The 16957-nt window shown below is 39.5% G+C and overlaps 2 protein-coding genes across 3 annotated transcripts in view; one reads left to right on the top strand and one right to left on the bottom strand.

Moving 5' to 3' along the window:
- The window catches only part of LOC143218856 (adenylate cyclase type 6), a 78522-nt gene that overhangs the window by 28102 nt on the left and 33463 nt on the right, over positions 1 to 16957 (bottom strand). The window lies entirely within an intron of this gene.
- The window catches only part of LOC143218859 (uncharacterized), a 61955-nt gene continuing 51313 nt past the window's right edge, over positions 6316 to 16957 (top strand). The window contains exon 1 of the mRNA XM_076444386.1: positions 6316 to 6457. The gene's annotated coding sequence lies outside the window, so the exon portion shown is untranslated. The remainder of the gene's footprint in view (positions 6458 to 16957) is intronic.

Below are 16957 nucleotides of genomic sequence, written 5' to 3'. Positions count from 1 at the left end.
AAAATTAAGGGTGACTCTAGCCGTACATGAAATTAGGGGTGGTCCTAGGCTTCCACAAAATTGAGACTGCAGGTTTATACAAAGCTAAGGGCGACTCTAGGCTTCAGTAAATTAGGGGTGGTTCTAGGCTTCCACAAAATTAAGGGTGACTCGAGGCGTACATCAAATTAGGATCGACCCTAGATTCTATACAATTGAGGGTGATGTCAGGTTTCATCAAATTAGGGGTGGTCCTAGGTTCCAGAAACTTATTGGTTAACCTAGGTTCCACAAAATTAGGTACAGTCCTAGATTCATCTAGCTTAAGGCCGTTCTTTTCTTTTTTTTAATTATTTATTTATACAGGTCGCATCAAAATCAAGGTCATTAGCGACTTTCAATGATTATAACTAGACCGCGGACCTTTATGCAATTATGGCTTTTGAAAATTGTCGATAAATGCTAGGATATAAAGTACGACAGAATTTAGAACGGTTTAAATTGAATTCAGATCTAAAAAGGCTACTACCACGGAAAATAAGATTCTGTTTTATTCCATTTTCTTAGAATTAATCTACAAAAATGGTGAAAAACAATAGTAAAAATTGATTTTTACAACTTTTCTAGCTTGGCCAATAACGAAAATTTAAAAGATGTGTTTGATCAACTTGTATAAATTATATGCTCTCCGAAAATTTCATTGTAATTGGTTAATTGGTTTGCGAATTATAACCGATCAAAAGTGGTAATTTATAGTGTACCATAAAGTGGCAAGTTTTACCATTTTTAATCGTTCATAACTCGTAAACCAATTAACCAAATTCAATGAAATTTTCAGAGCGTATATAATTTATACCAGTTGACAAAACACATTTTTTAAATTTTCGTTATTGGGCCAGCTAAAAAGGTAGTAAAAATCAATTTTTACTATTGTTTTTCACAATTCCGACCAAATGCATTTTTTTTAACTTATTTATTAGACCTCATTTACTGAACTAATTCTTCTAGCCTTACAGAGAAATTGAAATCGTTTGATCCATTCATATAAAAGCTATTCTGATTTAAAGTGTGTGGAATCAGTTATGCTCCACTGTACATGATTACAGGGTGTGGTAAATATTGGTGGATTTTAAAAATAGTATGACTCGGATAATGTTCTTATTAATATTGAGGCATTCACTTAATTTGCACTAGGGTTGAGGCCGTTCTATTTCGCAAAAACAAGGGTGGTCGCACGTTTCGCAAAACAGGGCAACTTTCAGTGGCTACAATAACAGAAACTGCGCGTCGAAGTTCGTCATCAGTCGAAGGCACAGCATCGATGGTGCGCGATGAGGTTGTAAACAGAGAAGTTTTATCAGGGTCAGTCCTCAGGTTAAATGGATCAGGGATCAGACTCGGGAAACTATAACAGAGGATTATCAGAGTGGTAGTCGGTGTGGAGGGATCGTGGGAACGGGACGGAGTTACAGAGGGTAGATATCTGCCGCGGCAACACATGGTTGCTAAGCTCCGGCTTTGGTAATTGCACCTAATTCAATCCTACACTTTCCAGTCGTTCCCTGTTCGTTTCGATATTCGCGCAACACGTGCAATCTCGCATTAATTATAATTATTCATCAGGCGCCTATTTGGCGAAAATTTACAGCAAATGTCGCAAACATTATTATAAATGTCCCCACTGATTTTAACATAAATAAACACAATTATTTAGGAAATTATTTTGACTGAATAAAACCAAAAATGAGAAATCGCTCGAATAAGGTACATTCGTTTACAGAAATGTATCGGACCAATAAACTCCGCGAGCACAAATCGATATCGATAAAATGCGATAAAATGGCAGTTCAGTAAATTGCAGTTAACCAACGTGTAACTGAAAAATGATTTTTATATCGACAATTTGAACAATGTTTCCCCGATACTTGTTGTTTGGTGAAGATATTTAATCGTTGTGTACGAGGTACAGGGCCTCGGTTAGGATAGTTAGCCAACAAATTTCGTTAATTAAAAGTGACATGATTGGTTCCCGTGGGATCGCACAATAGGCAGTTCGGAATTCCGGGACAGAAAAGTAGCCGAGCAGGTCAAAGGACCGAGTTTATTGGGTTTGCGAAGTCCGTTGGATGCCGAAGCGCGAGTATACTAATTGTGGAGCCCTGGTCTAATTAAACTGACGTCGCCGGTGAATAGGAATCACTTAGTACGCGCGTAACGCGGCTCTTTGATCTAACTTGAAGGTGGTCCTGCTAGAACCGATGCTGGTGGCCACTCCCCTGGCTCATTTCTGTGTACCGTGATTTATTAATCATGCTGCCACCAGGATGTACATGACCCGCGTGCTACTCATCGATTATTCATACTAATATTGGTTCGAGCATGTTAATAGTCCGGTATTAATTATTTACCGATTAATGAGCGGCATAATGGCTGTGACTGAGTTTGCCCATTGTCTATCAGTGCATCGTAGAATTATGTATTTTACTTTAGACTATTTGATTGGACTTTATATCGGGTTGTTTTATTTGATTTCATATGGGATTATTTTATTTGTATGCTTGCATTTTCATCGATAATTTTATTTTAGACTGTTTATTATTTTCTGCAGTGATCGTGGTCGATTAACTTGATAGGCATATGCGATTTGATAATGCAGTTTCATCGAGTACGTTGTCTTACGGCGTTACCTAATTAATTTATTTGTTATTGGCAATTTATGGACCAGAGACTTTATCAGCAACCACCTGTAGGATCGTTCGAATCCTTCAGGAGCCACTAAGGAATTTTATTCAGGAAGTCAGGCGACTCGATCAGGATTTTTCTTTTTCTTCACATTGGTCTTCGATCTTCCTGATTTCTTTTTTGTAAATTGCACCAACAAGTTCCTCCTTGAGACTAAATTGTCTCGCTGTATTTCATGGCGTTATTCCTTGTTTAATGTTCTCGAATAAATTATTCGACCTTGGTCCTTTGAATTATGGTCAAGGTGTAATTGTCTCAGCGCCTCCGAGAATTAATTTTTCTCTGGACGCGGGAGAATGGCGCAGGAAAAATTCATTTCTACGGTCCCAGTTCGCATAATATCCGTGGAATAAGATATCGGAACCGATTAGCCAGGTAATCGCAGAGAAAGCTGCCCGTGAATGATTAAAACCGGCGGGAATTAGCCAGGTAATTATTCAGGAATTCTACGAGATTATTCGTTGCATTATGCACACCGGGGCCACTTGGTACCGCCGAGTACGTTTTCCCGTCTCCTAGCCAAATTGCAATTTCACCTACCTGTGCCTACCACTCCATCAATTCATTATTTAGGCTCGTGGCTCGGATCATTTGATGACCTCCATTCCACGTAAATCCTCACACACATTCTCCAAAATTAATCCACGAGACTTCGCAATTTATATTACCCTCGCTCTCTCACCTTGTGCCCTCATTTGTTGCAAAAGTCCTCCATTTTTACTCCTGTCTCCTTCAATTTTAATTTCGAAGGGGAATTTTCCCCCTGCAAATTTAATTACCTACTCCACTCTTTTTTATCTTTATGCAAAATAAAAATATTCTGCATTGATTGCGGCAAGCAGGAATGAAATAAAAATTGATTTTACTAATTATTGTCTAATTATAAGTTTTTTGTATTAACACGAACTCTTATTTTTTCCAAGTATTCATTTTTATCATTATTTCAACCTTTTCGTGATCGTAATTATTTTTGTATTAATATATGCCCATCAGGAATTTCTACGATTTTATATATATATATATAATCCAGTGGAATTTTACAATTATTTCTTCGGAGATGGAAATTGTCAACTATTTTTCCAAATATTAATTTTTATCATTGTTTCAATCCTTTTGTAATTGTAATGATTTTTGTATTAATATATGCCCATCAGGAATTCCTACGATTTTATATATAATTCAGTGGAATTTTACAATTATTTCTTCGGAGATGGAAATTGTCAACTATTTTTCCAAATATTAATTTTTATCAATGTTTCAATCCTTTTGTAATTGTAATTATTTTTGTATTAATATATGCCCATCAGGAATTCGTACGATTTTATAATTCAGTGGAATTTTACAATTATTTCTTTGGGGATGGAAATTGTTAACGATGCTCTCCCCTGTGATATCATAATGATTACAGTGTTCGCCATGTTGGAGGATTTATTGGCTGAAGGTGATGGGATTGGTTTATCGTTTACAGTGCTCGCAAGAGTGAAGATCGACATTTGGCTTCCATTTGGCAGAGTGGTTTAATCCGACGTAAGTTCGGGAGAAGATTCAATAAACGATCCCATGAAATTCATGGTTTCTTGATCTTCAACAGGATGTTACTTAAACCGGGACAACTTGACGAGTTGTCTGCTTGTACATCCTGCCGGCTGTTACCGGAAGTTTCTAGCTTTTACGTTGGATCGTGCTTCCACGCGATGTCGTGATGTATTCAGCCGATATTTCCTAGGAAGTTGGGTTATCTTCGAGTGAGCTGGTTGAGTGCCTCTTTAATCGCGAGTGTTGCGCATGGAACTTTTACCGGCATGCTGTCTTGTTCTTCTTACTCGGATTCACTTGAACAAATGACTAACTTTTATTCGATCACTAGGGAAAGACATTCAACATTGACTTTCTGATTGTATTTTATTTTATAGTTTTTCTTCCGATCTTCTGTGATGTCGGAACGAATTTTTAGTACGGTCTTCAAGTGATCGATCAAATTATCATTCGAGGCATTTCATCGGTGGATCAGAACTCGAATAAAGGCGATCTCGCTGTATGTCATTTGCATTATCGAGTACCAGCTTGCTAATTGCTTCTGGAAGTTTTAACCAATTCCAACGGTGGAATCCTGCGAGTTTCAAATGAATTCTGTTCTTTTTTAAAAATCGGAAAGAATTAATTATTATTCCTCCCCATTGGTGAGGGTCCGAATACTCCAACAGTATGCAAAATAAAAATTTTGTACCTGAATTGCAACATACTGAAGCGAGGCAGAATTTTATTTTCTTCGTTAATACGTATTTGTAAATTCTTCTAATGTTCTCACTGTTTTAAATGACCCTCCAAGTTTTCTCGTAAATGCATAAAATCCGCTGTCTATTTATGAAGACATTCCTATGGCCGAATATAATTTTGCAGATACCCGTACGTCGAAAATGTCAGTGAGAATATTCTCGTCATATCCCACTCGTTACGAAATAATTTTGTAACACATTGTTTCGCGCACAACGATATGATTTCGTGGGAAAATAGGTAGATGGGGCATCAGTTTACATTATTCGGAATTTGGTTCACGTGTCAGTGTTTGTCCGCACGAAAACAATGCTAATGCCGGAACCAGGGGACACGTCGATGTTCATCCGCATATCCGGCATTCCCAGCATTCGTTGCTGTTTCTCTGATCGCGTATATCCGATCATGCTCGGGCAACGTAGATTCTTCGCTTCAAACGCCAATTGAATCTTCCGGTTCAATGGTCGCAAAATGTTTCGATCTTTCCTCCCGTGTGCATCCATCTGTGCGTCAAACATAAGCCTCCAGTTTTATCGCCTCTCGTCGCTGTTTCGCGGAGAGCTGGCCTCGTAAACAGGTGCTCGAAATCACGCCTCCAGAAACAGAAACAATTTCCAAAATTTCCTTCGTAGGACTTTAACAACTAGACAGCGGGTTTTATGCAAATTTAATTTAGAAATTTAAGACAGTAAAAACATTAGCGGAATGCAAAAATACTGCTGCATTATTTTCAGCCTATTAAATATATTAAGAATGAAAATAAATTTCTATTTCGCTCTAGTTGCAATTCAGGTAGAAAATTTTTATTTTGCATGTTTAGCTTATAAGAATGACAAGGCTCTATTTGTTTTTAGATTATGAGAAATTTTCAGGTGCAATTTGAAACAGTAAAATCATGAAAGGAATTTACAAATACTGCTGCATTATTTTCAGCCTATTAAATATATTAAAAAAGAAAATAAATTTCTATTTCGCTCCAGTTTGTTGTAATTCAGGTATAAAATTTTTATTTTGCATGTTTTAGCTTATAAGAATGACAAGGCTTTATTTGTTTAGATTTTCAGAAATGTTTAGGTGCAATTTGAAACAGTAAAATCATTAAAGGAATTTAAAAATACTGCTGCATTATTTTCAACCTATTAAATATATTAAGAAGGAAAATAAATTTCTATTTCGCTCCAGCTTGTTGTAATTCAGGTAGTAAATTTTTATTTTGCATAGACATCCGCTGTCTATTAATGATAAACAAGAAATCTAAACTAACGAAACTATGAATTTACAGCGACGCAACCGGTCCCAAACGGTCCGCCACGTTTCCGAAGTTCGCCGGAGAAGCCCGAACAGCTCGATCACAGACGCACGCAGTCCCAAACAGTCCGCAACCTGTCCGAAGTTCGCCGGAGACACCCGAACAGCTCGATCGCAGTCGCCGGCTCCCGACTAACCTATCCCTCACGTACAGGTATTTATCGAATATTTTGCCAATTCGGTATTTCGTCATTCAGTTTTCGCCTCGCAGACTTCGCCCGTTACAATAACATATTATTTTACACAACAGGACGCACAACATCCTTGTCACGCGCGTTGTCGCAAAATCCCGATATTAATTGCATTCTTGCGATCGGTTCCCATAATTCCAGCAATTCCATTTCCGCCGTTAAACGCGTTAGATTTAATTAAATTTCAGGGACTCGGAATTTAAGTGATCCGCGTCAACCATTAATCCGGCCGTCCTTTATCGATGGATTCCATTAATTTTATCGGGTTTTCCACAAATTTTATTACAGCTGCAGACGATCGTGTTGCGAAATATGTATTTACAATTCCATATTGTTTCTTGTGCGTTAGATTTCATCGGGAATTAATATATCGCCGAGGTAGTTAAACGGATTTGTGAACGTGTTCGTGGGAATCTTTGTTTTTAAAATGTTTGTTCAATTAACTGGGTCTTGGCAGACTCAATTACCAGCGACATGTTAGTTTTCCATTTGTAACGCAATTTAGAATGCTCGAGAAGAGAGAGGCGCGCGGCCCGGCGTGTTCCACGTTTTTCTCGATTGTTCTCGTTCGTGCTATTTATTTATTTATTTTTCATAACGCTGTGAAATGTTCAGCGTTCTGTCGATTTACGCGGAACGAAGGCAAACTGCACTCCCCTGGAGTCTAGGAAAAAATTGAATCAGTCGTACGGCAGGATGGAAACTCGCCATCGATCGTGGTACCGTTCAAACTTCGACTTCTCCTCCATTAATCACCTTTTTTACGGTGCTTTGCCGCGCTGCGAAAAAACATTCTCTCGCAAATGGAATTCTGTATTGCGAATACTCGATTATCAATTTTTATCTCGATCTTCATCGAGGCTTTATAATCAGCAACAAATTTTATTCTCGACAGTACAACTCGGAACCTGTTTTTTCGGAGCAAAAAACCAGGAATACAATGCGAATTTCGAAATTTTTTTGGCCCTGCTTGAAATATAAATCCACCGTCTTTTTTTTGGTATCATTGTTGCAACACAATCGTGCCCGGAATTTCGAGAATACTGGCGGAGTTTTGCAGAATAATCAGATCCGCATCATATTCGTGCTTATAATTCCAAATAAACGCATAGGCTTTTTAAAAAAAAATTTTTTTAAATATCGCATTGTCATCCAGTTCTGAGCTATGTTTAAAATTTAGTTTAAAATCAATTGCAGAATTTGTACCGAACAAACAAACAGACAGACAAGAAAGCGAGCTAATAAAAACGTGGTAAAAAGAGAGAGAGAGAGTCCAGAATTGCAGAATATAGAACAGAGAAATTAGTCGAAAATAAAGATCCTTAATAAACCCTCGATAATGGATGTTCGACCCATCTGTAAACGCATTATCTCGCCGAAGAAAAATGTACAAACGTGTCCCGCAATTCCCGAAGCTATTATTTCCCCTTAGGGTCGATCCCCGAGGGTTTCGGGAATACATCGTGCCGGATCCAGCTTTGTGTACGTCTCGTAGTAATTTTGTTCCTCCTTTTTTTATTGAAATCGACGAATATATGAATAGTCAATGCTTCGGCTGCTGGGATTCCGACGTCACGAGCTCTCGGGGCACTGTTCCTGTTGAATTCTCCGAGGACGAGATTTGCAAATTTCTCTTGTCTTCCTCAAGATAAAGCTCTCGCCGTTCGGAGCTTTTGATGAATGGGTTTCTTCGCGAGAACAAACCATGATGAATGTGGCTTCCGTGAATGAATCCGCTGATGAGATAGTTCTTTATTTGCAACATAATTTATTGTGGGTTTTTAATATTTTGCGATGACGTCAAAGTCTTTACGAAGCCGTCGAGGTCTTTGCGGAGAGGCCAGAGTGTTTCTGATAGGTTCATCGCCTGTCTTCAGGGTTCGTTCTTTATTTTCAAGTTTCCAAAGCTGCAGTCTCTCCGCCAAGGACCCGTACAAAAAAATCTGCTCCCGAAATATATTTCGAAGTACGCATCAAATTTGCATAATCGAATTCTATTTGCGAGAGTTAATTGCCGATCGGATTCGCGCACTAGCTGCTGGGTATCATGTAAAATATTGACCGAGCAAATTGGCCCATTATTTTCTGTGTTTCTAGCAGCCACCAGTCAAACTCTGGTTAATTGATTCCGTTTAATTTGCATTCTGATTCTCTTTGCCTCGCCTCCGCGTCTCCCACGGATTTTCATAATGGAAAATTCGCTGCACAAGATCTTTCTACGCGAAATCCTGTTTACGAAGCGACTCCCACATGACGCATAAATCCTCAGCTGTCGTCTTATGTCAGAATAAAACTGTATCAGTGAAATATCGGCGCGAAGAGGAGAATCATCGCGAGAAAGAGCATTCTCTCGACGAATCGATTTTGCATGGAATCGATGCTCGCACGTTTTCCGAACCGGAAGCGGGCTGCGAACGATGAAGGACGTCGCGTTACACCGGAGCCAAGTACGCCTAGCATGCTGATGGAAAAGTTAATCGAGTTTCGTGAATCACTGTCAGACCGTCTTCCCCTGGCATTCCGTTCCAGTTCCCTTCTTCAGCTTCTGTTTCTGAAAATCTGACTGACATTCGCTCGGTCCTTCCGCGTGCATTCCGCGTTTCTGTGGTCTTTGATCCTGCCGGGCGGACGTTTAATCGATGGCTCTCGGTATTTCTCGGCTATTTCGGAATTTCACGTCCACTTGCGATTTATCACGCAATTTTCCATCACCGCGCGTTATTTCTTATTAAATCTAACGTTTACTTTAGCGATGCTCGACGAACATCCTCGCCTGATCATTCACCGGCTAATTTGGCCATCGGAATCGATCATCTTTAGTTTCATTTTTTGATATCGATCATTTTTACCATTCAGAATGAGTTTCGTGACATCTTGTTCTTTTGTCAGGCAACTTAAAAAATGGCAGACAATGATCGCAAAGGTGGCTCTGTTGTAGTAGCTGGTGCGACGACGGGATTTGCTTGTTGGTAAAAATAGCGGTTGTTAATTGATCGAGGCTTTGAAACAGATGGCTGATAAATGCCTCCGCCTGATGTTCCCGGGGAAGATTGTTGAGAGCAGATCTCGAATCCCAAGCGTCCCTTGAACGCTCGTTAACCGAGCAATTTCGCAAATGGTTGCCAACTCCCTTTCGCGTTTCTGCGCGGTTAAGTTTCCTGGGAACAGACATATTTCCTCGATTTAACCGCGGCGTCTGATTCTGCGGCTCGTCTGGATTTGTCATTATCAAATCGGCTTTATGACTTCCCACTTTCTTGCCAGACGACCCAACGACTTTCCTTTCTCACAACACCCGTCTGGGAATCAAAGCTGCATTTTCTCCTAATCAAGATCCGGATTTATTTCGACCATGAAACTGCAGTATTCTTAAAGAATCTTTTTAAATAGAAGCAGAGCTGCTGAAAGATCGATTATCCGCTAGATTCAGTCGCCGGAGAATTTAATCTGCTCAGGAGTTGAAGTTCTCGAAGATTTCGTTCCCGACATCCACGAAGACTTGTACAACCTCCTGTAGGACATAATTTTAGGAGCCAATTAACATTTAAAGCACTCGATTTCCGTGGCAGCCCATTCTACGGATTGTAAATCTCCATTTCGAAATTGAAAATCTAATTATCCGTCGGAGAATCGTCGAATAAAACTGCGAGCAACAAATCCCGGTGTCCAATAATTGGGGATTTATCGTCGTCTACGTGTCGAGCAACTAAGATCGGGAGGAGACGCGAGCGCAATTTCTTTTCTAAATATATTTTTAATGGTCTCCCGTCTCCGCGAGCAGCACAAAAGCGATCACAATTTCATGATCGTAGTATCCCGCTCGGCTGAATCATTTCCGCGTTCGAAATGCACGATTCACCTGAACGTGTCTCTCTGTTCAGTACTCTCTTTGTAGCCGGACAGCAATTTCACAAATTGTCGAGCCAGCAGCGCCGCCGCCGTCGTGCAACTTCTTTTTTTTTTCTTGCTGCCCAGAGACCAAACAGATACGTTTATTTCCTGGCAGAGGTGGCCGCCGAATGACTTTCCAATTCGTTTCTCGATCCTACTCCTCCTCTCGATCTCCGAACGATTTCCTTTTACTTGGCAACTCTTTCCTCACTATGAACTCACCACTCTTCTAAACATTTCCATTCTTTTGCTGCGCGCCTTCGCCGTTGATCTTTTGACTTCTATTAAGTCCGAACATATTGGAAATTCGATTCCACAGAGAAATGAAGTTTCGTCCCTTTCAATCCCATTCTTTTCGCTCCGCAATTCATTTATTACGATCAGATTGCTGTTTCTTCGTGTTTCAATTACATCTATTCAATTTGTCGATCATTCTGGATTTATTGCATTGTGATGCAGGGTTTTCTGAACTGAATATATTTCCTATCTTGATCATCCTGGATGTTTCGATTGAGTATGTGGACTGTTTAAATCATCCTGGACTGTTGGATCGAGTATATGGGCTGTTTAAATCATTCTGAATTTTTTGAATAGGGTATATGGTCTGTTTTAATCATCCTGAATCTTTTGGATCGAGTATATGGGCTGTTTAAATCATTCTGAATTTTTTGAATAGGGTATATGGTCTGTTTTAATCATCCTGAATTTTTGGATCGAGTATATGGATTGTTTTAATCACCCTGAATTTTTTGGATCGAGTATATGCACTGTTTAAATCATCCTGGATTTTTTGGATTGAGTATATGGACTGTTTTAATCACCCTGAATTTTTTGGATCGAGTATATGGACTGTTTAAATCACCCTGAATTTTTTGGATCGAGTATATGCACTGTTTAAATCATCCTGGATTTTTTGGATTGAGTATATGGACTGTTTAAATCAGCCTGAATTTTTTGGATCGAGTATATGGACTGTTTAAATCATTCTAAATTTTTTGAATAGGGTATATGGTCTGTTTTAATCATCCTGAATCTTTTGGATCGAGTATATGGGCTGTTTAAATCATTCTGAATTTTTTGAATAGGGTATATGGTCTGTTTTAATCATCCTGAATTTTTGGATCGAGTATATGGATTGTTTTAATCACCCTGAATTTTTTGGATCGAGTATATGCACTGTTTAAATCATCCTGGATTTTTTGGATTGAGTATATGGACTGTTTTAATCACCCTGAATTTTTTGGATCGAGTATATGGACTGTTTAAATCAGCCTAAATTTTTTGGATCGAGTATATGCACTGTTTAAATCATCCTGGATTTTTTGGATTGAGTATATGGACTGTTTAAATCACCCTGAATTTTTGGATCGAGTATATGGACTGTTTAAATCATCCTGGATTTTTCGGATCACATATACTACGTATTTTGATCATCCTAGATTGTTTTGGATCAAGTACATGGACTGTTTTAATCCTTCTAGATTTTGTGGATCAAGTACACGGATTGTTTTGATCATCCTGGCTTTTTTCGCGGCCCATTCGAGAGGCTGAAAAATTGTTCCAAAATTGAAACGGCGCGTTCCGAATCGTTAAAAATGGCGAAATTGTTTCGCGGCCGCGTTCCCGGTCGTATCAAGTATTCAGACCGCTCTACTATAACAGATTCCTTTTGCAGTAGGTAGGCAACTCGAGGCCTCTCAGCATGCAGTCGACGCTTTGACAGCTTGTATAAGCTTGTCGGGGATTGAACAGTCTTGTTCAAAGGGTGTTGGACACCCGGTAGACGCGTCGAGCAAGCAGATGCTTCTAATAGAGGTGGACGTCACGTCCTAACCGCGGTGTGATTGCAACCCCTGTCTTGACTTCAGATTCTCGCAGCACCCTTTCAATGAAGCGTGTGTACGTGTGTGTGCGTCTGCGCTCGCGTGGTTCGAGACATAAGGCTGGAGTCACGTCCAGCCGAGAGTAATTTGTCGTTCCGTGAACAGTTATGAGGAACGGACCTCTCCACCCCGTCGTCCACGGTCCCCTGTCTTCCCCAAGCTACGTGACTATGTTCGACAGACACTTTTATACGGCTTTTCAACTCCAAACGAACCGTTTTTCATAGGAATTGCTGTCTGGGGGGATGCAGGCAGGACACCGCGATAATTTAGTATGATCACCTGCGGGAATTGATTGCACTCGGTCACGTCTTTATTTTATTTCTCTGACGAATATATTGCCGCATTACATCCAGCATGTTTTACATTTATAGCCTCTTTATACATGCAATTTTTAATATGATTTTCCACGGCGTGGTACTCGAAATACTTCCTGTAATTTATTAGGGGATGCTCGCTTTAATTGGGGCTGCAGTGTTGTTGGCAATTTCTTATCTCTTCGAATTGTACATTCTAATTTTCTATCTTTCAATGTTCATTTTTAATTGTCCTTTTTTGACTGTCCATATTTATTGTATTTGGATTGACCAATTTTTATTGTTCATTTTCAATGGCTCATTTGGCGAGTCAAATGTAATTCCCCTGTATCATTGTCTATTTTTAATTGTTCATTTCTAGTTGGTTTTTTTTTTGACTGTGCATATTTAAATGGTTTTCATTCGCCCATTTTTTAATGTCCATTTTGAGTGGTTCATTTGACAGATCAAATGAAATTCCTGTGTATCGTGGTCTTTTTTTAATTGTCCTTTCTTGAGTGTCAATATTCAATGTACATATTTAATTTGTTTTTGAATCGCGTCCATTTATAATGGTTCATTTGACTCATCAAATGAAATTCCTCTGCATAATTGTCTACTTATAATTGTTCATTTTTAATTGTCCTGTTTTGACTGTCCATATTTAATGGTTCATTTGACTCATCAAATGAAATTCCTCTGCATCATTGTCTACTTATAATTGTTCATTTTTAATTGTCCTGTTTTGACTGTCCATATTTAATGGTTCATTTGACTCGTCGAATGAAATTCCTCTGCATCATTGTCTACTTATAATTGTTCATTTTTAATTGTCCTGTTTTGACTGTCCATATGCAATGTCCACTTTTAATGGTTCATTTGACTCGTCAAATGAAATTCCTCTGCACCATTGTCTACTTATAATTGTTCATTTTTAATTGTCCTGTTTTGACTGTCCATTTGCAATGGTTCATTTGACTCGTAGAATGAAATTCTTCTGCATCATTGTCTACTTATAATTGTTCATTTTTAATTGTCCTGTTTTGACTGTCCATATGCAATGTCCACTTTTAATGGTTCATTTGACTCGTAGAATGAAATTCTTCTGCATCATTGTCTACTTATAATTGTTCATTTTTAATTGTCCTGTTTTGACTGTCCATATGCAATGTCCACTTTTAATGGTTCATTTGACCCGTAAAATGAAATTGCTGTGTATCACTGTCATCTGACCCGGCGTATAAAATATCGAGGTGAAATCAATGAGGAAGCAAGGTACAATAATTATTTTAAACGACCAAGTGAAATATAATGCTGACCGCGTAGGAGTAAAGCTATCACGTATTCAGAGACAGGGTTTCCGTGCATCAATAAACGTCGAACGGGTATCGACTATCTTTCCCGCGAGGCTTTCAGCATAATAATACTTAAATAAATTGGTCCGCGATGCTCGTGTGCACGGTTGCTTGATGGATGAAGACACAAAGCTGCCAGGAAAATCCAATAAGGACGAACTGTTTCCGTGAGATTTGAGACTCGACCCTGTCAGCTTTATGCTCCCCCTGCATCGATCTGTTTCCTTATCTCTTATCGTTCAACGCATATGTCCCGCGACCAACCTACAATATCTCTTTGTATACTCGTGACGTATCTCTTTTGAAAAACTACACCCGTGTTCGCCTGTATCATTTTATTCTAGAAAATTCATTTCCACGTTTCACGCGCCACCCAGCGCGAAAACAGCGAATCAAGTTTCTGAACAAAATAATCACCAATTTATTTGATCGACAGCATCCTGCTGGTTCACAAAATTCAAACATGATCCGTCCGTGTATCCTGCTTTTTATTAAAAATAATCTGTCGGGCTACAGATTATTTTTAACGTCGAAATTGCGATGGAAGCGAGCAGAAATATTGTCGGAGCATTTCCATTCGACATTGTGCACGGGATAAATTATTTTTATTCGGTGATATTATCCTTACCATTTTTATGAGAAATCCTGTCATCTCTTCATGGCAGAAATCAAGCAAAAATGCTCAAAATTGAATACTTGGGCTTGAAAAATTCAATTAAACGCTAATCTGTCTTCGAACATTTTTCTCACGAGATAGAAGCACTGAGGGGTTTACCGGAATTGGTGTGGCGGGTATATGCGGTCGTTTCGGTGCGATTACGTCGCCGGTTTGGCGTTGTTCTGTCGCGGACAGTCATTGAATAATTCAGGGGAGCTCCGGCGGCGAGATGAATTGAAATTTTCGCAGCTGTTCTCGTGGGTGGCGGCGTCGCGCGTCGCGTCCGCTTGAAAAATGGCGTTTGACGGGCCTGGGGCTTGTCGAGTCCTCGCAGTTTCTCATTTGTTGGGGGTGTGCAGGAGAACGCAGCGTGAATGCCGAGCAATTTTACCCTTTGATACGGTTAAACCTTCCCGGGGACAAAGGTCCCGGATTAATCGAACAAAACACGATCAGCGCGCGCCCGCCGCCCGAGTAATGCAACTCGCGCTAATTAGACGTCAATTTCAATATCCGGTAATTTCCGAGCGCGGCTGGCGCGCCAGGAGGCCTCCGTTTCGACTGCAAGGAGCTTGATTAAACGGGCAAATTAATTTTTCCGTTTGCTGCCACTGTCGAGCCGTGCCCTGTCTCTGTTCTAATCCTTCCAAGTGTTCCCAATGAAATTCCCTCACGCGTTCATTACGCGCCGTTTGTTTCACTTTGCGGATACGGTATTCAATTGTTCCTCCACCCTTCTGCCCAATAACCAAAAGAATTTTGTTACTGCAACTTTACACCGCTCCAACATAAATAAATTTCTATATCCAATGAAGTAACTGTACTTTAAATTTTATGTTTTCAGATTTTACATAAATACTGTAGGCGAGTTAAATTGAAAGGGACGCGATCTCTCGTTCGACTATCATTTTTCAATAAAACCTATATTTTATGCTGCAGGAGAAAATTAAATTCCTGATTAATTCTACTGTTTGCCAATTAACATTTACCGTCGCGATTTTCGCCGAGGGTCTCCCGCATTAATACCAGGTTCGTTTGTTTCCACGTGGCCTTTGTACATTCGATATTTTGTCCCTCGTCAGCTTTTTGCGCAAGATATCCATTATTTATAAGAGGACAGTCGGACGTGCTGTGCAGATTTTTAAAATTTCGTCAGATTCAATAAAATTATTTTAATCACGCGGAGGAATATGAAATTCCGGAACAATTCTGCTGTCCGCAGATTTATTATGCATTTTTGTAAATTCTTCCCGGGGACCCTGTAATTTTTCCATTGCTCGAATAAAATTATATTTTAACCGGTCGCGAATTACCGTATTGCATTTCTGCAAATTTTCCTGAGGACCAGAGTCTGTATTCATCTGGTAGGGACGATGATTTTTGAACGGATAAAGGGCAAGGGATCAGCAATTTCCATTCAGGTTGCGTGTCGTCGTCGGTTTGGAGCGTTCCATTGGCAAATAATTGGTCAGCCATTTACCGTCATTACGGTGTTGACTGTCGAATTAATCCGAAATAGTTTCGCCGGTGACGTGGCTGTACATGTGCGTACGCCATTTTCCGAGAGCCATTACGCCACAGTCAAAATCTTCTATTCACAGACCTCGGCATATTCGTACGTTCTGTATCGATCATAGGGTTTTAGCTAATCCTATGTGGCATTGCGTCAGGTATCCGGTGCGCTTTGTACCTCGTTAACCGGCTCGTTCGTCTATTGTTGCTCGTTAGCATTCGGCCCTCGAAGATTTAGCCGCTGCCGCTCTCGGCGATTTAATGAGACACGGGAACACGATTGTTTTCTGTCGTCGAATCATCCCTCGGTAATTCTCGCAAATCTCCATTGTCTGTCCTATCATAGCATTGCCGTTTCACAACAACGTCAGAATTTTCAAATAATAAAATCTTCCTCCATTCACCACCACTGCATCCCCCGTGCATTTCTGAGCATCCTGAAGTCATTGTTCTATTCGTTGTTCCACGCTATTGTCATTCAACAATTCATTAAATTTTCCGATCTGTTAAATTAATAATAATTCAATCGATTTACAAAACTTCATCTTAGAGTGCATCTAAAAGTGCATCTGTGCAATTCTTCAAAAATCTTTCTTATCGTCTCTCTGGCCACACCCATTGTAATTCTACAGAGAATTGAATTTTCAAACCACAGAGTAATAAAATCAAAACTGATTTATTTCAATAAAAAAAAGTGCATCGCGAATGCATTTGTAATTCTCCAAAACCCTTTCTCATTGTCACGCCGACCATATCGATTGTCATGCTACAGAAAATTAAATTTTCAAACCACAAAACAAGAAGAAAATTGATCTATTTCAATAAAAAAAGAAAGAAAGATTGAATTACAAAAAAGTGCATCGCGAAT

Source organism: Lasioglossum baleicum, chromosome 20, assembly GCF_051020765.1.
Source record: "Lasioglossum baleicum chromosome 20, iyLasBale1, whole genome shotgun sequence".
Lineage (NCBI taxonomy): Eukaryota > Metazoa > Arthropoda > Insecta > Hymenoptera > Halictidae > Lasioglossum > Lasioglossum baleicum.
Note: the sequence above shows the minus strand (reverse complement) of the source record. Positions and strands in the feature narration are given on the sequence as shown.